The sequence below is a fragment of the Rhincodon typus genome, chromosome 14 (assembly GCF_021869965.1).
Source record: "Rhincodon typus isolate 14 chromosome 14, sRhiTyp1.1, whole genome shotgun sequence".
Lineage (NCBI taxonomy): Eukaryota > Metazoa > Chordata > Chondrichthyes > Orectolobiformes > Rhincodontidae > Rhincodon > Rhincodon typus.
This window is the reverse complement of record NC_063345.1, coordinates 19,692,996-19,710,602: the sequence shown is the minus strand read 5'-3', so window position 1 is coordinate 19,710,602 and position 17,607 is coordinate 19,692,996.

Below are 17,607 nucleotides of genomic sequence, written 5' to 3'. Positions count from 1 at the left end.
TTTGGGAATAGTGATCATAATTCCGTAAGTTTTACAATACTCATGGACAAAGATGAGAGTGGTCCTAAAGGAAGAGTGCTAAATTGGGGGAAGGCCAACTACAGCAAAATTCAGCAGGAGCTGGAGAATTTGGATTGGGAGCAGCTATTTCAGGGTAAATCCACATTTGATATGTGAGAGGCTTTTAAAGAGAGGTTGATTAGAGTGCAGGACAGACATGTCCCTGTGAAAATGAGGGATAGAAAGGGCAAGATTAGGGAACCATGGATGACAGGTGAAATTGTGAGACTAGCAAAGAGGAGAAAGGAAGCATACATAAGGTCTAGGCGACTGCAAACAGATGAAGCTCTGGAAGAATATCGGGAAAGTAGGACCAATCTGAAATGAGGAATTAAGAGGGCTAAAAGGGGTCATGAAATATCTTTAGCAAACAGGATTAAGGAAAATCCCAAAGCCTTTTATTCGTACATAAGGAGCAAGAGGGTAACTAGAGAAAGGGTTGGCCCACTCAAGGACAAAGGAGGGAAGTTAAGCGAGGAGTCAGAGAAAATGAGTGAGATTCTTAACGAGTACTTCGCGTCAGTATTCACTGAGGAAAGGGACATGACAGATATCAAGGTTAGGAATAGGTGTTTGATTACTCCAGGTCAGGTCGGCATAAGGAGGGGGGAAGTGTTGGGTATTCTAAAAGGTATTAGGGTGGACAAGTCCCCAGGTCCGGATGGGATCTATCTCAGGTTACTGAGAGAAGCGAGACAGGAAATAGCTGGGGCCTTAACAGATATCTTTGCAGCATCCTTGAGCACTGGTGAGGTCCCGGAGGACTAGAGAATTGCTAATGTTGTCCCCTTGTTTAAGAAGGGTAGCAAGGATAATCCAGGTAATTATAGACCGGTGAGCCTGACGTCAGTGGTGGGGAAGCTGCTGGAGAAGATACTGAGGGATAGGATCTATTTACATTTGGAAGAAAATGGGCTTATTAGTGATAGGCAACATGGTTTTGTGCAGGGAAGGTCATGTCTTACCAATTTGATAGAATTCTTTGAGGAAGTGACAAAATTGATAGATGAGGGAAGGGCTGTAGATGTCATATACATGGACTTCAGTAAGGCGTTCGATAAGGTTCCCCATGGTAGTCTGATGGAGAAAGTGAAGTCGCATGGGGTCCAGGGTGTACTAGCTAGATGGATAGAGAACTGGCTGGGCAACAGGAGACAGAGTTGTAGTGGAAAGGAGTTTCTCAAAATGGAGAACTGTGACCAGTGGTGTTCCACAGGGATCCGTGTTGGGACCACTGTTGTTTGGGATATACATAAATGATCTGGAGGAAGATATAGATGGTCTGATTAGCAAGTTTGCAGATGACACTAAGATTGGTGGAGTAGCAGATAGTGAAGGGGACTGTCGGAGAATGCAGCAGAATATAGATAGATTGGAGAGTTGGGCGGAGAAATGGCAGATGGAGTTCAATCCAGGCAAATGTGAGATGATGCATTTTGGAAGATCCAATTCAAGAGCGAACTATATAGTAAATGGAAAAGCCCTGGGGAAAATTGATGCACAGAGATATCTGGGTGTTCAGGTCCATCGTACCCTGAAGGTGGCAACACAGGTCGATAGAGTGGTCAAGAAGGCATACGGCATGTTTTCATTCATCGGCCGGGGTATTGAGTACAAGAGTTGGCAGGTTATGTTGCAGTTGTATAGGACTTTGGTTCGACCACATTTGGAATGCAACCAAACCCACTGGCTCAGCGGACATGTCTACAACCTCAGCAACAATGCTGAGATATAGTCTAGCTAGACTTAAAATCGTAAAATTTTATCCTTCCTCATCTATGTCCCCTGAATCCATGTATCCAATTAAAATATCTTGATATGTAACTCTCTTTTATTTGCAGACAGACTATTGTTTCTTTATGGATTATTTACATGCATTTGGTAACACACACATTCACCACTGACCATGCTTGGTTTATATCCATTTTTGATCAGGCAAAACTAAAACACATATTGCCCGTCTGTCTATTTGCGTACAGTATGATTCCATCTGTTTAATCTGATAAGCAATTCTGAGCAGGCATTTATTTAAAAAAACTTTCCAACAGATCCATAAGTCTAACAATTCAAATCATTCAGTTGTTGTGTTTTTAGCCAAAATCATTGAATGTACACCAAAGGGACCAAGAACTGAGTCAACCCTACAGCAATTAATATTGAAGCTGTGGGGGTAAGGCAAAGGTAATTACAGGTGCATTAACAACACATTTAAATTATAAGCAAGCTTCTGTCCTTTCTGTTGTCATTTTGCCATGTGATTTTTCTTTTTCAAATTATGCCATATCAGAAAATGTTTGCTCAAAGTCTTATAGGTGATAAAATGACATGCTGTTGATTTTGTTCAGTTGGTAGAATCATACCAAGTTTGTAAAACCAATTTGATGTTCTGACAGGTTTGAAAGCAGCTGCTTTTCAGATTTGGCTTACACATATGCCATGTTAGCACTGAATTTAATGGCATTGACATCATTGAATCCCCCCACTATCAACATTCTGGGGAGGCAGGGAGGTTTCGTGGATCACAAACTGAAGTAAATTAGCCATCTAAATACTGTAGTTACAAGAGTATGTGAGAGGCTAGGAATTCTGCAGCATGTCATTCACCTCTTGATTCCCTAAAGTCTGCATACCATCTATGAAGCACAAGTCAGGAGTGTAACGGAATATTTCACACTTGCCTGGGTGAGTGCAGTTTCAAAAACTTTCAAGAAGCTTGAACCACCCAGAACAAAACAGCCCACTTGATCAGCACCCCATCCATAAACATTCAGTCCCTCCAGCACCTACTCTCAATATTAGCTGTGTTACCATCTACAAGATGCACTGCAGAAATTCAGAAAGGCCCCTTAGACAACACTGTCCAATTCATGACCACTAGAATTGAGAAAGCCAAAGGGCAGCGGGTACATGGGAAAACCACCACCTGCAAGTTCCCTTCCAAGCCACTCACCATCCTGACTTGGAAGTGTATCCTCAGTTTCCTTTATTCATTCACAGGATGAGGGTGTTGCTGGCTAGGCCAGCATTTCCTGCCCGTACCTAATTGCTCAGAGAGCAGTTATAGATCAACCACATTGGGTCTGGAGTCACATGACCAGACCAGGTAAGGATGGTAGTTTCCTTCCTTAAAGAAAAATTGGTGAACCAGATGTGTTTTTCCTGACAACCGGCAATGGATTCACAGTCATCGTTAGACTCTTAATTCCAGATATTTATTGAATTCAAATTCCACCATCTGCCGTAGTGGGATTTGGACCCGGGTCCCCAGAACATTACCAGGGTCTCTGGATTAACAGTCCAGCGATAATACCACGAGGCCATTGTCTCCCCTGTGTTGCTGAGTCAACATTCTAAAACTTCCTCCCTAGCAGCATTGTAAATGCACTGTAACAGTTCAAAAAAGCAGCTCATCACCACCTCCTCAAGGGTAACTAGGGATGGGTAATTAAATGCTAGCACAGCCACAGATGCCCACATGCCATGAATAATATATTCTTTTAATGCCCCACCCCTCCTCTCTGTTACTTTTCTATCTCATCTAGCCAATCTGCTTCCTCAAAGGGCATTAATTTATCTTCAGACTAGGTTTCCAAAAGCAATTAGCACCCAAATAATTCCTTGCCTAATTGGATATTCTTCATTTGCAATCCCAGATGTTTTACCAGGTTGAGCAATTACGTTGCACTACAGCCCCCCAATTCTGCTCTCCCATCCATTTCCCCAAATACATAGTTCCAGCAGATGATACTGGGAACTTATCAAGAATGGAAGCCTTTGCTCCCCGCTCATTGGTATGGAAGTGTTTGAGGTATTCACCAACTCTTCACTACCTCTCTCCTTCTAAAAGCATGATAGTTAACACAGATCAACAGCTCTTTCTGACCCTTTTGATTTCAATTCTTTGTCCAGGTACAAACTCAGCTATGTATGAAGATTCACTCAGTTTTTACATAGTGAAGTCATGTGTACAAATTGGCTCCTATTTTCTTTCAGCTAAATGCCATTTCTTTTAACATTCTCACAACAGTAACACTTGTTAAATCACAAATTACTACTCAATGTATTTTCTAGTAATCTGAAAAATGGATGATAATATTTAAGTGACTTAGTACAATGTACCTGTTGCATTACAATTGAAAGTCATTATCATTTTTTTCTCTTGAACAGCTGGCAGCAAACTGCTTTTGCAGTTTATGATATTATCATGACTGCTCAGTTGAGTTATTGTTTTGTACCTAACTGCCATCCATCTATTACTCTATATTTATTGCTCTAAAATGGTTGAGCAAAAACTGAGTTGCTGCACATTTAAATCTTTGGACCAGACTGAACATAATTAAACCACTGTTGCTGAGTATTCATTTGTGCTGTGAAAATGCTTATTTGATTCCTGTGAGAACATTAATGGAAGATGGTGTACAAAACACCTGCTGCAGGTCCTTGTACAACCAGTGTTAGACAATAATATCCCATGCTTTGAAGGAGCAAAGTGTGCATGTTCACAATAATGCGTCTCTGTGCCTTTTGTACAGTGGAAATATATTATTCCTCTATTTTCTGTCCTGATGTAAACATCGCAGAATTCCAAACCAATTTCTCCATGTTTAAAGGGACAGTTTTTAGCGTTATAAATGCTTTTTGGTTCGAGAACAGTTAAAGCAAAGCTACTGCTGTTGATGTATACTCCTTTTTAAAACAATTGCTTGTTATTGCTGTGGGGGAGTTGAGGGAAGCAGAAATGAGCTGCCAGCATCATCCCAAAAGTCTTTCCAGAAAATTAAAAATTCTTTTCTTTTACCCCAGTTTCCTTCCTGTTCTGGAGGCAGTACTTTGTGCTACCTTTGTTGCAACTTGCATCTGGTGACAGGTTGTTGGTGTTTATGTGAGATCTAAACCAAGCTCTTTGCTTTCCTTAACAGACACCATTTTCACCCAACAAGTGTCTCTGATTTCTGGTCTTAATTTGGAACCTTGGTTCAGTTTTACTGTTTCATAATCTGTGTGCACTAAAAGATAATTCCACAAATCCAGTGTGGTCCACATCATAAAACGTATTTACTAACTGAGCTCCTGAGGAACTCTGACAGTTCTAAAATATTAATAAAATCTCATTTGGCTTTTCTATATTCCCAATTTATCTCTATTGATTGTTTTGACTAAGTCTTTACATTCAACACATTTCACTGATGATCTAAAGCCAATGAATAAAGTTCATTTTGTCCTTCTTTTCCAACAGTGTTGGGAGAGGGCAGCATCACTGCAATGGTTGGAGAAAATATTTGAAGTATTTTACACCCAATTTACATGTATGTGAACTGTTTAAGTATAAGCCTCAGTAAAGCAGTAGAATTGTCCTGACTACTATTGATTATCCTTAACCCAGTTAAGACCAGTCAACTTGATGGCTGTTCTGGGGAAGCTGTTAGAATTGATCATTAAGGAGACCATAACTGGTCACTTTGTAAAATCCAAAAGAATGGGGAAGAGTAAGCATGATTTGTGCAAGGGAAATCCAGTTTAAATATTATATTAGAATTCTCTGAGGGAGTAACGGTGTACAGTTCTGGTCGCCACATTACCAGAAGGATGTGGATGCTTTGGAGAGGGTGCAGAGGAGGTTCACCAGGATGTTGCCCAGTATGGAGGGAGCTAGCTATGAAGAGAGGTTGAGTAGATTAGGATTATTTACATTAGAAAGATGGAGATTGAGGGGGGATCTGATTGAGGTCTACAAAATCATGAGAGGTATAGACAGGGTGGATAGCAAGAAGCTTTTTCCCCAGAGTGGGGGACTCAATTACTAGGGGTCACGATTTCAAGGTGAGACGGGAAAAGTTTAAAGGAGATATGCAAGGAAAATTCTTTACGCAGAGGGTGGTGGGTGCCTGGAACGCATTGCCAGCAGAGTTGGTAGAGGCGGGCACGATAGCGTCATTTAAGACGTATCTAGACAGATACATGAATGGGCAGGTAGCAGAGGGATACAGATCCTTGGAAAATAGGCGACGGGTTTAGATAGAGGATCTGGATCGGCGCAGGCTTGGAGGGCCGAAGGGCCTGTTCCTGTGCTGTAATTTTCTTTGTTCTTTGTTCTAACATGTGTTGTGGGTTGAGGGAAGCCCTTTGATGCAATATACTTGGATTTCTAGAAGGTATTTGACAAAATTCCATGTAAAACATTGCATAAAATAGTTCATGATGTGCTACCAGAGATAGCAAAGAAGGAGAGTATGCATAAATGGATCTGTCTCAGACTGGCAGCATGTGACAGGTGGTGTCCTGCTGTGCTCTGTGCTTGGCCCTCAACTTTTAAAATTTTATGTCAGTGACTTAGATGATAGGGATTGATGGCATGGTAGGTAAATTTGAAGATGGCACAAAGGTAGTTTCCTTTGTTGAGGAAATGATATAGCAAGGATGCAGACCGTGACAAATCATAGAAACCCTTCAGTGTGGAAACAGGCCTTTCGGCCCAACAAGTCCACACTGAACCTCAGAGCATCCCACCCAGACCCATCCCCCTTTGACCCATCTAATATACACCCTCTACCTCCCTGAACACTACGGGCAATTTTAGCATGGCCAATCCATCTAACCTGCATATCTTTGGATTGTGGGAGGAAACCGGACCACCCGGAGGAAACCCATGCAGACATGGGAAGAATGTGCAAACTCTACACAGACAGTCGCCTGAGGGTGGAATTGAACCTGGGTCCCTGGCGCTGTGCCACCGTGCCACCCCAACAGGTTAGGTGAGTTGACAAAAATCCAGCAGATGGAGTATAATGTGGGAAATGTGAAGTTGTTCATTTATCAGGGACAAGTTAAAAGCAGAGCATTTTTAAATTGAGAGCAGAGGGATCTAGCTGTTCTCATGCAAGAGTCATAAGGTTATTATGTAAGTATGCATGTAATAAAGAAGACTAATGGGAGAAATTTAACATTAGAAATAAGGATGTTAAGTTTCAGTTGCAAAATGCTCATTCACTTTGTGATTGCAAGAACTAGGAGTTCCACATGTACAAACATACCAGTTAGGAAAAGTAAGCTCCTCAAACCTGCTCTGCCATTCAATAAGGTCATGGCTGATTTGTTTGTATTCCAAATGCCACATTCCATTTATCCCTGACAATCTTTGACCTCCCTATTTAAGGATAAATGGAAATGCATTGGAGGCAGTTCAGAGGAGGTTTACTAGACTAATACCTAGAATGAGCAGGTTGTTTTGAGGATAGTTTGGACAGGCAGGGCTTGTTTTCATGAGTTCAGAAAAGCAAAGGGTGACTGATTGAAGTATGTGAGAACTTGAATGGTCTTGACAAGGTGGACATGTAAAAGATGTTTCTTCTTCTGGGTTAGTCCAAAACTAGGGGATACTGTTTTAAAATTTTGGGTTGCACTTTTAGTGGCAGAATTGAGGGGATTTTTTTTTGAAGGCTCTTGACTTTGGAACTGTCTGTCTCAGAAGACCCATTGAGATGGGGTCATTCAATATTTATAAAGCAGAGGTAGATTGATTTTCTTGCTTAATGAGAATCTAAGATTATTGGGGATAAATGGAATGTGGCATTTGAAATACAAGCAAATCAGCCATGACCTTATTGAATGACAAAGCAGGCTTGAGGAGCTTACTTCTCCTAATGGGTATGTTTGTACACATGTGTAACTCCTGTGTCCTAGTTCTTACAACCACAAACTGAATGAGCACAACTTACACTTTCCTTGTGGCAGATGCTCCAAGTGATCGACAGATAGTGTTGAGCTAATAAATGCCAAAGTCTAAACTGCCATCACTAACCTCCAGTACTAAAAGAAAAAAAGAACAGAAATAAGAACTGGTAAGTCAGCCGATACAGAAAAGGCAGAAATCTGACACCTGACAGATTTCTGAATACGTTTTTAGGAGCACAGAAGGATGTTCAGTCTCTCTAAGTTTCCTGACCAGTCAATTGGATATGGCTAATTTATTTTTATTCATCTTTGTTTTGTAAAACATTATACCTTTAAAATTAATAATCTGCTTTTTAGAATTTTAAATTGACTTAGCGGCAAGCTCTTTCTGGAGGAGAGAGTTCCCAAATTCTATTACCTTTTCCATGAAGATGTGCTTCCTGATTTCACCACCTGCAATCAACCTTTAGTTTTAAGATCAGAGTCTCTTGGTTGAGGGCTCCTCAAATGCATTGTTTCTTCAGTAATACAGTCCAATGTTGTGATATTTTGGCAAAATGCTCTCCTGTTGGTTTTCTCCTACTTCTGGTATTGTAGGTTATTTCTTTTGGAGGTTGTCACCATTTGAAATGACTTGGACACTTGCCCAAAGCAGCTTTCTGGTTGCCAGAATGTGTTTATCTGTTAATATTTGTGATGCAAGATTTGTGCAAGTACTTTTGTTTTCCTTTTTCTCCCTTCTGCTTTAATATTATAACCCATGTTAGGTTCAAGACACAGGAATTTTTTTTTATTAAGGAAAGGAGAAAAAATCAAAAATGAAGAAATTGCTTGGATCTTAAGTGAATTCTTAAATCCAGAAAACAAAACGGTTCATAATTGGAAATGGGAGGTTTTGGGGAAAGAAGAGCAGATGTTAATAAATATTTGTATGCTGAAGATGGTCTCTCAGTGAAAGGTAAATGGTATTACAAATATTATAATTTCTGAACATTGTTGTGTTTCAGTGCCAGTAAAATAGGAGATTTTGTAGCCTGTCATATTGCAATATTGCTCCAATTTAAAGAATATCAACCTGAACCATCAACTCTTTCCACAGATACTGTCTGACCATTTGACCATTTTCAGTGTTCTCTGCTTTTACGTTTTTTTGGTTCATTAAATTTGTTTTACTCACGATAGGATCATTGCTTAAGCTGCAGTGGGGCTAGAGTTAATATTAGATAGTGCTCGCCAGCAATGGAAGACAAGATTAATCATGACTGGACAATAGAGAACTCTTTAGCTTGCTCCTTTCTCAATGCACTTACTTCCTTCATCTTTTCTCTTGTGTCCAGTCTCCACCCACGTACATCCGTGATCCCTGATGCCTCCAACATTTTACGTTTTGGCCTTGGCTCAGTGATAGCACTCTCATCTGAGTTAGAAGATTGTGGATTCGAAGTCAATTCAGAGTCTGAAGCATGTAATCTAGCCTGGCACTTTTGTGCAGTGCTGAGGGATTGCTGTACTCTAAGGTTTCACTTTCACATGAGACCTTAAACAAACTCACAAATGACCCCTCAGTTGGATGAAAAATAATTTATTTTTTACATTCACTATTTACAGAAGAGCAGCAGAGCTCTTAAAAATCCTGACCAAAAGTTATCTGTCAACCAAAACTTAAAAGAACCAAAACAGAAATTGCTGGAAAAGCTTAACAGATGTGGCAGCATCTGTGAAGAGAAATCAGAGTTAAAATTTTGGGTCCAGTGATCCTTCCTGAGAATTGATGGTAGCTAGGAAAATGTTAGTTTTTATGCAGAAGATAGGATGTGGGGGAGGTGGTAAGGCGTAATCAATAGGTGGGGATAGAGCCCAAAGGGAGAGAAGGACAGTTGGACAGACAAAAGAGTGGATAGCAGTCAGCCTAGGAGGATGAATAACTGTTAATGGGGACTGTTAGTGGCTAACAGTTTTTCAGCTTTTAAAACTCAAAAGAGATTGGCAACCTATTTCATTATTGTTTGATATCTTGCTATTTGCATTTTGGTGACATAACAGCTGCTTCATCCACTTTATTACAAATTCTATGATGAAAGAGAATGGAAAGACCACTTTAGCTTTGTTGCAACCATGAATGTCTCTAACTAACAACTGCTTTCAAAACTAACCCTGGCACAATGGCTCCTGGAACCATCCAAGATCAGGACACTGGCAGCAGCTGAACCTGATCATCTGGTCAATCTGAACAGTGTTCTCACCACCGTGCTGACTGTGATGAACAGGGTGTTCACCAGACTTAAGGTGCAACACTAAGTTTTTTTTTAATTAAATTCAGAACAGAAATGTCATCCTAGTATTAATGTCATCCACACTGCCTACCCAGCTTAAAAAATAACAGCTCCTTAACTTGATTGAACAAGTGCTGTCTGGCACAGTGCAAAAATGACTGGAATTTGGAAACACAATCTACAATATGGCACACTCAACCTATGGGAAACAAGAGTGGAAAAGTATTGACTGATTTGTGGTGAACATCACTGTGACGGAAACTGTTATGAAGCCAGCACTCTGATTTCACTAATTACAAAGAAGGATGAACAGTGTGGAAACAGGCCATTGGGCCCAATAAGTCCAAGCCAAGCCTCTGAAGTGCATCCCACCCAGGCCCATTCCCCTACTCTATCCCAAAACCCAATGGCTAATGGCTACCCTTAACCTATACATCCCTGGACTCTATGGGTAATTTAGCATGGCCAATCCACCTAACCTGCACATCTTTGGACTGTGGGAGGAAACACATGCAGACACACGGAGAATGTGCAAACTCCACACAGACAGTTGCCCGAGGGTGGAATCAAACCTGGATCCCTGGCACTGTGAGGCAGCAGTACTAACCACGGAGCCACTGTGTCACCCATGAGTGAGAAGATTCTGAACACATTGAGAGCTTCTGAAAGTCCAATGGACTTCTAGGTGACAATTACTCCAGGGCAACTTTGCCAAGAATATCTAGTTGCCCTTTGACACAGAGAATGCGAGGAGTATGTGTGAAGGGATCAAAAAAGGCAACAGGCCCATTAGCAAAGATTATGGCAAGGGAGGTCCTTATTGATTGAAATAAACATTTGAAGGAATGGATAGGATACTACCTTAAGTTGTACTTCAGGGAGAACTATCGTGAGAAAGCTCTGCACACCGTAGCCAGCCTGTTTGTCATAGCAGAACTGGATATTGAATCCACATTGGAGGAGCTTAACGAAGCTAGTCACTCATTGTCATAGACAAAACCTGAGGTGCTTATGCAATACCATCTGAACTCAAGTACAGGAAACTGGCATTCCTGCTACATCTGCACAAAACTCTGTCTGTGCAGGTGAAGGGGCCAGTAGCCTGGGATATGATGAAGTAAAGATGGTGACCCTGTATAAGAACAGGAGCGACAGTGATCTTAGCAACTACTGAACATCTTTCAGCTGAATATCATGGGAACAGTACTTGCTCATGTTGTACTCATTGACTGTAGGTCTTGGCTGAACACATCTCCAAATCACAGTGTGGTTTCAGAACTGGACAACTGACAATTGACATATTTCTCAATTCGGCAAATGCCAAAGCAATGCCATGAATAAAGGAGACTATTATATACTGCCTTAATCGATCTCACCAAGGCAATAGGCATGAAAGCTGAGGCAGTCTTTTTAAGCTGCTTGAGAGAACTGGCTGCCTGCTGAAGCTGCTTCATTATCTCCTCTTTCCATGACAACGTGATGGGCAAGGTCAGCTATGACACTGCAACATCAGAAACCTTTGAGATCTGCACTTGTGGAAAACAGGGTTGTGCTCTGGCAGTATACTCTTTAAGAATGTAAGAACTAGGAGCAGGAGTAGGCATTCAGCATCTCGAACCTACTCCACCGTTCAATACAATCTCAGCTTCGACTCCACTTTCTGCCCGTTCTCTATAATCCTTCTACCCGTTACTAATTAAAAATCTCTCTCCTCCTTAAATTCACTCAGCATCCTAGCATACACCACACTGTGGAGTAATGACTTCCACAGATTCATGATCCTTTAAGAGAAGTCATTTTCCTTATTTCTGTTTTAAATCGGCCACCTATTATCTAAAACTGTGAACTCTCATTCTAGATGTCCCACATGAGAAAACATCCTTTCTACGTTTCCTTTGTCAATATCCTTTAGTACCTTATGCCTCAATTTGATCTCCTCTTATTCTTTTAGCCTCCAGAAACCATAGATCTAAACTGTTTAATCTTTCTTTATAAGATAGACCCCTGGAATTCTCTGGAATCACTTTGATAAATTCCTTTCTTTACTGCTGTTAATTGTCTTCAGGTCATCTACTGAGACTGTGTGTTTTTATTTACATACCAGCTTTACTCTGCCTCCCCCTCAGCTATGGCCCAGTGGTATTATCGCTGGACTGTTAAGCCAGAGCCACAGGTAATGTACTGGGGACTTGGGTTTGAATCCCACCATGGCAGATGGTGGAATTTGAATTCAATAAATATCTGGAATTAAGAATCTAATGATGACTGTGAATCCATTGTTGATTGTTGGAAAAACCCATCTGGTTCACTAATGTCCTTTAGGGAGGGAAAATGCCATCCTTACCTTGTCTGGCCTATATATGACTCCAGACCCACAGCAATGTGGTTGACTCTGAACTGCCCTCTGGTAATTAGGGATGGGCAATAAATGCTGCCTAGCCAGCAATGCCCTCATCCCATGAATGAATAAAAAAAATTTCCAAGAGAAAGGTGTGCCAAGTCCTCAGATAATTCTTTTATGCTGACAGTGCTGCAGAGGCTTTCCATACCGAGGACACCCTTCCAAAGTGAATGTACAGACTCTCAGCTGTAGAGAATTCGCTTTGACCATCAAGATCAGGAAGACAAATTTCATGGTCTGAAGTGTTGCCATATTAACAGCCATCAACATTGACAATGTGATGCTGGCATTAGTTGATCACTTCACATATCTAGTTTCCACATTCATCAGCAATCTGTCACTTGATACTGAAATAACACGCATTGCAAAAAATTGTAGCTGTAACGTCCAAACTGGGTAAAAATGTCTGAAAACAGCAATCTGACCAAGAACACCAAACTAAGAGTCTACAGTGGGAAGACTAGGACAGGAAAAAAGTTTAATCAGAGATAGTAGGAACTGCAGATGCTGGAGAATCCGAGACAACAAGGTGCAGAGCTGGATGAACACAGCAGGCCAAGCAGCATCATAGGAGCAGAAAGGCTTGAATGGTTTGCATCATTGCTGTTTTATGTGAATCCTCGGCATTTCTTGGCAGGACAAAGTTACTAATGCAGAGGGTGCTAATTCCATCAGCATACTACCATTACTAAGCTAAAGATGTCTGCAATGACTCAGCTTTGTTTATTTGATGAATGACAACCATATATCCAATGACCGTATGTACAATTACCTGGCTATTAGATTACAACCTCTTGGGCATTCATATCTTTGCTTTAAAAACATGTGCAAGTGAGATATGAAGATGGCAGGCATTGGAATTATCTAGTGATAAGGGAGATGGTCACTGACTGCCACAACAGCTGACAGTTTGGTAGTGTATTAGAAGTGACTAGCAAGAAGGAAATGTTGGTTGAGAATGAAGTGCAGAGAAAGCAAAGGCCAGCCAATTGTGTCCACTGTTTCCATCTACAGCAAATGCTGCCATGTCAGAATGGGACTCCTGAAACACACCAGAGATGCTTAACATAAAGTTGATCACCATGACAAATACTATCACCTTACAAGACAAAGCTGCCATTAGAAGTCTTTGACTAATGGACTGGGACCTCAGCTATTTGCAATCTATATTACGTTGTCTCTTCATCGAGGTCATTAATATATTTAAGTTTGCTAACAATACAAAGTTAGATGGGAGTGCAAGATATGAGGAGGATAACACAGAGGTAGTAAAGAGTTCTAGACAGGTTAAGTGAGTGGGGTCCAAGGTGGCAGACTATGTACAGTGCGAGAAAGTGAGATTTTATTCAATTTGTCCTAATAGAAAAGCAGAATACTTTTACAAAGGTGTTAAACTTGTAAATGTTGGCGTTCACACAGAATTTCCGACCCAAAACGTCAGCTTTCCTGTTCCTCTGATGCTGCCTGGCCTGCTGTGTTCCTCCAGCTCAATAGTTTGTTATCTCATGCTCCTAGAAGAATTGTTTTTATTTTCTTATGTGAGATCTGGTCATCACTGGCAAAGCAGGCATGTGTTGCCTGTGAACTGATTGAAATGGTCTAGAGAGCCAGTTATGAGTCAACCACATTGCTGTAAGTCTGGAGTCCCATGTTATCTTCTGATGAACAGTCACCGGATGGACTCAAACATTAATTCTGCTTCCTTCTCATAGATGCCACCAGACCTGCTGAGTTTCTCCAGCAATTTCTGTTTTTGTTTCAGATCACCATAATCCCCGATTTTTGTTTTATTTAAACAACAGATTTCCTTCACTAAGAATATTAGTGAACCAATGGACAACAATAAAATGGTCACCATTCTGCCAGATTTTGATTGCAGATTTCATTAAATTCAAAACTGACCATTTGCCATGGTGGGATACAAACTTCAGGATAAAACAAAGAACTGTGGATGCTGGAGATCTGAAACAAAAACAGAAATTGCTGGAGAAACTCAGCAGGTCTGACAGCATCTGTGGAGAGAGAAAAACAGGGTTAATGTTTCGAGTCCAGTGACCTTTCTGTGACAGATGCTGCTGAGTTTCTCCAACAATTCCTGTTTTTGTTCCATATCCGCAGAATGTTAGCCTGGGACTCTGGGTTACTATAATAAAAGCAAAATACTGCAAATGTTGGAGATTTGAAATACAAACAAAGTGCAGGAAAATCTCAGCATATCTGACAGCAAATGCGGAGAAAGAGAGAGAATTTTTCAAGTCTAATATCACTCCTATTTGTTCTGAACTTCATGCTCTGGATTCCTAGTTACTGACATTACCACTTATGCCATTGCCTTTCTCCAAATACAGAAGGTTAGCATGCAGTTACAATTAATTTGGTAAGTCAATGGCATGTTGGCCTTTTATTAATTGATTAATCAGATGTGGGTATCAATGGCTAGGCTATCATTTGTTGCCTATCCCTGATTGTCCTCAAGAAGGTAGTGGTGAGCTGAGTTCTTGAAGCACTGCATTCCTTGGTGTAGATAATTGTCCTTCATGTGTATGCAAAATGCACGGTACCTCATCATTTTCCATGACTTTTTCACGTTCTGTCTGTATAATCAGTGCCAATTAACATCAAGATATGCATGCTAACAGTTTGGTTGCCATCTGTAAAATGACTTGTTTTTCCATCACTACCAACAACCTTACCTGGACCTTTCCACTCTTTCTGCCTTTGTTTTGTAATGTACAACGTCCCTGGATTAAAATTTATTTCTGACGACCTTCTCCAATGCCAGAGGTTTTGCTTGAGTTTCCTCTGAAACCTAAGTCTAACAGGATGTGCTGTTGATTGCCTGAACGTCATTAAACTGCTCAGAAATAAAATGATGCCAATTGTATGGCCTTCTCAAGATGGGGAATAATCACTCATTACCAAAGGAAATTTTTTTGATTTCTCCCAAACACCAAGTCATACGGACTACAGGCCCTAAACATTTGTAGTGAGTTCTTCATGTGGACTGTCCATACCAGGGCAGCTGTTAATTTACAATTTGGTTGTTGCACTAATATTTCATGAAGCATCTGATTTACTACCATGTAATTTCCTTCACAGACTCTACATAAGGGTTTTCCAGTGCTGTGTTCATTACCACAATATTTATTTTCCCAGATATTCTGAAATGCATCATTGGCAAATTCTCAACCAAAGTTGCTGGAAAAGCTCAGCTGGTCTGGCAGCATCTGTGAAGGAGAAAACAGAGTTAACGTTTCGGGTCCAGTGACCCTTCCTCAGAACTCATGGTGGCTGGGAAGATGTCAGTTTATATGCAGAAAATAGGGAGGTGGGTGGGGTGGGGAGTAAACAATAGGATAGAGCCCAAAGAGAGAGAAAGACAGTTGGACAGACAAAGGAATTGCTAACAATCAGGCTGGGAGGGTAAATAGTTGTTAATGGGGACTGTTAGTGACTAACAACAGGGGGTATGTAATGGCAGGCTATGTGGTAACAAGGCCTGGTGTGTGGGATGGGGGGCTGGGACGTGGGAGAGTTTAGGACCTAAAATTATTGAACTCAATATTGAGTCCGGAGGGCTGTAGGGTCCCCAAGCGGAAAATGAGGTGTTGTTCCTCCAGCTTGCGTTGGGCTTCCAAACATACCCTCCAGGTGAAGCAACACTTCACCTGCACTTCCCAGAATCTAGTTTACTGCATTCGCTGCTCACAATGTGGTCTCCTCTACATTTGGGAAACGAAGCGTAGACTTGGCGACCGCTTCGCAGAACATCTATATTCTGTTCGCAAAAAAGACCCTGAACTACCTGTTGCCTGCCACTTCAATGCACCACCCTGCTCCCTGGCCAACATCTCTGTCTCTGGCTTGCTACAGTGTTCCAATGAAGCCCAACGCAAGCCTGCCATTACAAACCCCCTGTTGTTAGTCACTAACAGTCCCCATTAACAACTATTCACCCTCCCAGCCTGATTGTTAGCAACTCCTTTGTCTGTCCAACTGTCTTTCTCTCTCTTTGGGCTCTATCCTATCGTTTACTCCCTACCCCACCCACCTCCCTATTTTCTGCATATAAACTGACGTTTTCCCAGTCACCATCAGTTCTGAGGAAGGGTCACCGGACCCGAAACGTTAACTCTGTTTTCTCCTTCACAGATGCTGCCAGACCAGCTGAGCTTTTCCAGCAACTTTGTTTTTGTTCCTGATTTACAGCATCCGCAGTTTGTTTGGTTTATATTGGCAAATTCTCCCCCATTTGTCCATTAGGAATTCAGTTGGTGCTGACAGTATAGTTCCGATCCATTTCTCCAAGACCTTATCCATTATTGTTGTTTTCTCTATGTTATTGTTAACTGACTAAATTTAGTTGCCATGTCTATGAAATGAAAGATTAAAATGTTTTTTCTTTCCCATTTAAGTTCATACCTTTAAGTCTATTGGTAAAACATTGTTGCAATCTCTTGTTAATAGGAGATCTATTATAGAATTGTAGAATCATCGAATCATAGAATCCCTACGGTCTCTAAACAGGCCATTGGACCCATTGAGTCCACACCAAGCCTCTGAAATGCATCCAAACAGAGCCACACTCCCACCCTATCTCTCTAACCCTGCATATCCCATGGCGAATCCACCTGACCTGCACATCCCTGGACGCTATGGGGCAATTTAGCGTGGCCAATCCACCTAGACTGCATATCTTTGGACTGTGGGAGGAAACCGGAGCACCTGGAGGAAACTCACGCAGACATGGCGAGAACGTGCAAACTCCACACAGACCCCACTTCTGAGGGTGGAATCGAACCTGGGTCCCAGGCGTTGTGAGGCAGCAGTGGTGTCCTCCTGTAATGTTTTGCATATCACATTTATTGCTGATCTCTTTATGTTTAGTGTACACATCGTCCCTTACACATTTAGTAGATTTTAAACTTGTGAGACAATGATGGATGTTCAAACTATTAGCATTTTTCCTTTAAATTTCCATTTTCTGATGCCAATACCACCTGCTTTATATTTTGGAAGGAGTTTGGTCTTGTTAAACAACTAAAATAGTATCCAGCTTGTGAAAACTAAATCTACTGACTTTCCAAGAACAATTGCCTTGCGTGTCATGTATAGTTTCATTTGAGCCATTTTCAAAGTCCGGGAACTACACTGGATGCTACATCTGTGCTGATAAAGTGGTTTACCCCAGTTGTTTTAGAG